The sequence below is a fragment of the Salvelinus alpinus genome, chromosome 5 (genome assembly GCF_045679555.1).
Source record: "Salvelinus alpinus chromosome 5, SLU_Salpinus.1, whole genome shotgun sequence".
NCBI classification, from domain to species: domain Eukaryota; kingdom Metazoa; phylum Chordata; class Actinopteri; order Salmoniformes; family Salmonidae; genus Salvelinus; species Salvelinus alpinus.
This window is the reverse complement of record NC_092090.1, coordinates 58,217,592-58,224,185: the sequence shown is the minus strand read 5'-3', so window position 1 is coordinate 58,224,185 and position 6,594 is coordinate 58,217,592.

Here is a 6,594-nt window from a genome sequence, read left to right as displayed (position 1 = left end):
GCAATGATTGGGAGTCCCATAGGGCGGTGCACAATTGACAGTGTCTCCGGGGTAGGGCGTCATTGTAAATAAGAATTTGTTCTTAACTGACTTGCCTAGTTAAAGGTTACACACACACACCAAGTTATAGCAAAGCAGTGCGACAAACACAACAGTTACACATAAACGTACAGTCAATAACACATAGATTTTTCTAATGTACAGTGTGCATATGTAGAAGAGTAGGGCGGTAAAGGCAATAAATAAGCCATAGAGGTGAAATATTTACATTTTACATTTTAGGACTAACACTGGAGTGATGGATATTATGAATGTGCAAGTAGAGATACTGGGGTGCAAGAGGGTAAGTAATAATATGGGGATGATGTAGTTGGATGTGCTATTTACAGATTGGCTGTGTACAGGTACAGTGATCGGTAAGCTGCTCTGACAGCTGATGCTTAAAGTTAGAGAGGGAGATATAGGGCTTCAGTGATTTTTGCAATTCGTTCCAGTCATTGGCAGCAGAGAACTGGAAGGAAAGGTGGCCAAAGGAGGTGTTGGCTTTGGGGATGACTAGTGCAATATACCTGCTGGAGCGTGTGCTACGGGTGGGTGTTGCTATGGTGACCAGTGAGCTGAGGTAAGGTGGGGCTTTACCTAGCAAAGACTTATAGATGACCTGGATCCAGTGGGTTTGGTGACGAATTTGTAGCGAGGGCCAGCCAACGAGAGCATACAGGTCGCAGAGGTGGGTGGTGACAAAACAGATGGCACTGATAGACGACATCCAGTTTGCTGAGTAGAGTGTTGGGGGCTATTTTGTAAATGACAGCACCGAAGTCAAGGATCGGTAGGATAGTTTTACAAGGGTAGTTTTGGCAGCATGAGTGAAGGCGGCTTTGTTGCGAAATAGGAAGCCGATTCTAGATTTCATTTTGGATTGGAGATGCTTAATGTGAGTCTGGAAGGAGAGTTTACAGTCTAACCAGACACTTAGGTATTTGTAGTTGTCCACATATTCTAAGTCAGAACTGTCCAGAATAGTGATGCTAGTCGGGAGGGAGGGTGCGGGCAGAAATCGGTTGAAGTCCACGGAAGGAGTGTTGTATGGCGTTGAAGCTCTTTTGGAGTTTTGTTAGCACAGTGTCTAAAGAAGCGCCGGATGTATACAGAATGGTGTCGTCTGTGTAGAGGTGGATCAGAGAATCACTAGCAAGAAGAGCGATGACTTTGACATATACAGAGAAAAAGTCGCCCCGAGAATTGAACCCTGTGGCACCCCCATAGAGACTGCCAGAGGTCCGGGCAACAGGCCCTCCGATTTGACACACTGAACTCTATCTGAGAAGTAGTTGGTGAACCAGGCGAGGCAGTCATTTGAGAAGCCAAGGCTATTGAGTCTGCCGATACGAATGCGGTGATTGACAAGAGTCGAAAGCCTTGGCCAGGTTGATGAAGACGGCTGCACAGTACTGTCTTTTATCGATGGCTGTTTTAGACCTTTAGCGTGGTTGAGGTCCTTGGGCGTGGCTGAAGTGCACCAGAAACCAGATTGCATAGTGGAGAAGGTACGGTGGGATTCGAAATGGTCGGTGATCTGTTAACTTAACTTGGCTTTCGAAGATTTTAGAAAGGCAGGGCATGATGTATATAGGTCTATAACAGTTTGGGTCTAGAGTGTCTCCCGCTTTTAAAAGGCAGCCTTCCAATCTTTGGGGATCTCAGACGATACGAAAGAGGTTGAATAGGCTAGTAATAGGGGTTGCAACAATTTCGGCTGATAATTTTAGTGTCCAGATTGTCTAGCCCAGCTGATTTGTAGGGATCCAGATTTTGCAGTTCTTTCAGAACATCAGCTGTGTGGATTTGGGTGAAGGAGAAGCGGGGGTTTGGGCAAGTTGCTGCAGGAAGTGCTGAGATGTGGGTAGGGGTAGCCAGTTGGAAAGCATGGCCTGCTGTAGAAAAGTGCTTATTGAAATTCTCGATTATCTTAGATTTTTCTACGGTGACAGTGTTTCCTATCCTCAGTGCAGTGGGCAGCAAGGAGGAGGTGCTCTTATTCTCCATGGACTTTACAGTGTCCCAAAACACTGTAAAGTGTTTTTGGAATTAGTGCTACAGGATGCAAATTTCTGTTTGAAAAACCTATCCTTAGCTTTCCTAACTGACTGAGTATATTGGTTCCTGACTATTCGACGCTAATGCAGAACGCCACAGGATGTTTTTGTGCTGGTCAAGGGCAGTCAAGTTTGGGGTGAACCAAGGGCTATATCTGTTTTTAGTTCTACATTTTTTGAATGGGATATGCTTATTTAAGATGGTGAGGAAAGCACTTTTAAAGTGCAACTTGTCATCTTCAACTGATGGGATGAGGTCAATATCCTTCCAGGATACCTGGGCCAAGTCGATTAGAAAGTCATGCTGGCTGAAGTGTTTTATGGAGCGTTTGACAGTGTTGAGGGGTGGTCGTTTGACAGCGGACCCATTACGTACACAGGCAATGAGGCAGTTAACGCTGAGATCCTGGTTGAAGACAGCAGAGGTGTATTTAGAGGGCGAGTTGGTCAGGATGATATCTAAGAGGGTGCCCATGGGTACGGATTTAGGGTTGTACCTGGTAGGTTCCTTGATAATTTGTGTGAGATTGAGGGCATCTAGCTTAGATTGAAGGACGGCCGTGGTTTTAAACATGTCCCAGTTTAGGTCACCTAACAGTACGAACTCTGAAGATCGATGGGGGCCATCAATTCACATATGGTGTCCAGGTCACAGCTGGGGGCTGAAGGGGTCTATAACAAGTAGCAACGGTGAGAGACTTGTTTCTGGAACGGTGGATTTTTTAAAGTAGAAGCTCAAAGTTTTTGGGCACAGACCTGGATAGTATGACAGAACTCTGCAGGCTATCTTTGCAGTAGTTTGCAACTCCGCCCCCTTTGGCAGTTCTATCTTGTCGGGAAATGTTATAGTTAGGGATGGAAATTTCAGTATTTTTTGGTGGCCTTCCTAAACCAGGATTCCGACAAGGCTAGGACATCTGGGTTGGCGGAGTGTGCTAAAGCAGTGAAGAAGAAAAAACTTAGGGAGGAGGCTTCTAATGTTAACATGCAGGAAACCAAGGCTTTTACGGTTACAGAAGTCAACAAATGAGAGCGCCTGGGGAATGGGAGTGATGCTGGGGGCTGCAGGGCCTGGGTTAACCTCTACATCACCAGAGGAATAGAGGAGGAGTAGGATAAGAGTACGGCTAAAGGCAATAAGAACTGGTCGTATAGTGCATTCAAAACAGAGAGTAAGAGGAGCAGATTTCTGGGCACGGAAGAATAGATTCAAGGCATAATGTACAGACAAGGGTATGGTAGGATGTACGTACAGTGTAGATAAACCTAGGCATTGAGTGAGGAAGTGAGAGGTTTTGTCTCTAGAGGCACCATTTAAGCCAGGTGAGGTCACCGCATGTGTTGGGTGTGGGACAAAAGGACTAGATAAGGCATATTGAGCTGGGCTGGAGGCTCTACAGTGAAATAAGACAATCACTAACCAAAACGTCAGTAGACAAGGCATATTGACATTAGGGAGAGGCATGTGTAACTGAGTGATCATAGGGTCCAGTGAGTAGCTAGGCGAGCTGGAGACATGGCGATTCAGACAGCTAGCAGGCTGGGGCAAGCAGTAGGGCCTGCGGGGGACGTCGCAACGCAAGAGCCTGTAGAAACCCCCTCGGACGGTGTCGTCGGCAGATCAGTCATGATGGAACGGCGGTGCTCCGTGTCGGCAGTAAAGGGGTCCAGGCCAATTGGCAGGTATTGAAGCCCAGGAATTGGCTGATGGATCTCTTCAGCTAGCCTGGAGTTGGGCCGAGCTCGAGGCTAGCTCCAGGCTAACTGGTACTTGTTTCGGTACAGAGACGTTAGCCAGGAGTAGCCACTCGGATAGCAGCTAGCTAGCTGTGATGATCCGGTGTAAAGGTTCAGAGCTTGTAGTAGGATTCCGGAGATGTGGTAGAGAAAAGCAGTCCGATATGCTCTGGGTTGATATCGTGATGTGCAGACTGGCAGGAATTTACCGGGCTGAGGCTGGCTTATGTCCAAGCTAACTGACTACTAGCTAGTTGTTGGCATTTTTAGTTAATATCGGCCGATTTCCGATATGCTCACAGATCTATCTTGCATCCCTAGTTGCAACCAATCAGGACCACTTGAAGGGAAGAGCAAGACTGTAACCAAGTATTCTGTCCATTTTTATTATTTTTTTATTTTTTGGGGTGATCTTCCAGCACAGGTGGAAACCATTTTACCTAGGTTTTTGTTCTATTGTCATGATTCAAGCCCTGTTACAAATAGCATGTAGGCTTTGTGTAGAGCTGAAAGGAATGGATATCCCAGGTATAACACATTTTGTAATATCTCCACCATGCCTGAGAGACTTCTGAATTATTTCCATTTTGCTTACACTATCCACTCCGCTTAGATCTACACAAGTGCATAGGGGCTCAAAGCTGATGGATAGGATTTACATTTCTTTCTACACTTAACATGTTTCTGTAACAGTTTCTTTGATCTGCCGTTCAGCCGGAATCATGCCATGTTTTCTAAGAGTGAAGCTTGTCTGAACTGCACCATCAATACGTGGAGGGGGAAATGGACACATTTTCATATTGTCTTTTCATCTGGTAAATTGTCTGTTTATAGTTTTTTTGCTCCTGTTTATATTAACCTTTTTATTGCTTATAAAAAAATTATGTATTGAATTGACTTGAGGTTTTAATTTTGTATCTGTGATATTGACATTAGATGAGTAATTCACTCGTGGAATAGCTATCGGACTTGGCTGGACTCTATTTGCACATGGGAAGATGAAACGTCATAATTTCTATTTGTACATTTTTGTGCGTTCCATTTATTAAAGATGTTATTGCCTTTGAGTTGACAAATCTACAAACAATACCCAATAATGACGAAGTGAAAAGATTTTTAGAATTGTTTGTAATTTTATTTAAAAAAAGAAACATACCTTATTTACACAAGTATTCAGACCCTTTGCTATGAGACCAGAAATTGAGCTCAGGTTCATCCTGTTTCCATTGATCATCCTTGATGTTTCTACATCTTGATTGGATTTACCTGTGGTACATTTAATTGATTTGGAAAGGCACACACTTGTCTATATAAGGTCCCACAGTTGACAGTGCATGTCAGAGCAAAAACCAAGCCATGAGGTGGAAGGAATTTTCTGTAGAGCTCTGAGACAGGAGTGTGTCGAGGAACAGATCTGGGGAAGGGTACAAAAAAAATTCTGCATCATTGAAGGTCCCAAAGAACTCCTTGGCCTCCATCATTCTTAAATGGAAGATGTCTGGAGCCAGCAAGACTCTTCCTAAGAGCTGCCTGCCTGGCCAAACTGAGCAATCGGGGGAGAAGGGCCTTGGTCAGGGAGGTGAACAAGAACCCAATGGTCACTGACAGAGCTCCAGAGTTCATCTGTGGAGGTGGGAGAACCTTCCAGGAGGAAGCCACTTCTCAGTAAAATGCACATACTCTTTTTGGCCTGAATGCCAAGCGTCACGTCTTGCAGAAATCTGGGACCATCCCTACGTTAAAGTATGGTGGTGGCAGAATCATGCTGTGGGGATGTTTTTTAGTGGCAGGCACTAGGAGACTAGTCAGGATTGAGGCAAAGATGAACGGAGCACAGTACAGAGCAATCCTTGATGAAAACCTGCTCCAGAGCGCTCCGGACCTCAGATTGGGGTGAAGGTTCACCTTCCAACAGGAAGACATCCCTAAGCACACAGCCAAGACAACTCATGAGTGGCTTCAAGACAAGTCTTTGAATATCCTTGAGTGGCCAAACCAGAGCCCGGGCTTGAACGAACATCTCTGGAGAGACCTGAAAATAGTTGTGCAGCGATGCTCCCCATCCAACTTGACAGAGTATGAGATGATCTTCAGAGAAGAATGGGAGAAACTCCTCATACAGGTCTGCCAAGCTTCTAGTGTCAAACTCGAGGCTGTAATCGCTGCCGAAGGTTCTTCAACAAAGTTCTGAGTAAAGGGTCTGAATACTTACAGTACCAGTCAAAAGTTTGACATCTCATTAAAGGGTTTTTCTTAATTTTTTACTATTTTCCACATTGAAGAATAATAGTGAAGATATAAACTATGAAATAACCCAAATGGAATCATGTGTTAAACCAAAAAAGTGTTAAGCACATCAAAATATATATTTTAGATTCTTCATAATAGCCACCCTTTGCATTGATGACGGCTTTGGACACTTTTGGCATTCTCTCAACAAGCTTCACCTGGATTGCTTTTCCAAGAGTCTTGAAGGATTTCCCACGTATGCTGAGCACTTGTTGGCTGTTTTTCCTTCACTCTGCAGTCCAACTCATCCCACACAATCTCAATTGGGTTGAGGTTGGGTGATTTGTGGAGGCCAGGTTTTCTGATGCAGCACTCAATCACTCTTCTTCTTGGTCAAATAGCCCTTACACAGCCTGGAGGTGTGTTGGGTTATTGTCCTGTTGAAAAACAAATGATAGTCCAACTAAGTGCATGCCAGATGGGATGGCGTATAGCTGAAAAATGCTGGGGTAGCCATGCTGGTTTAGTG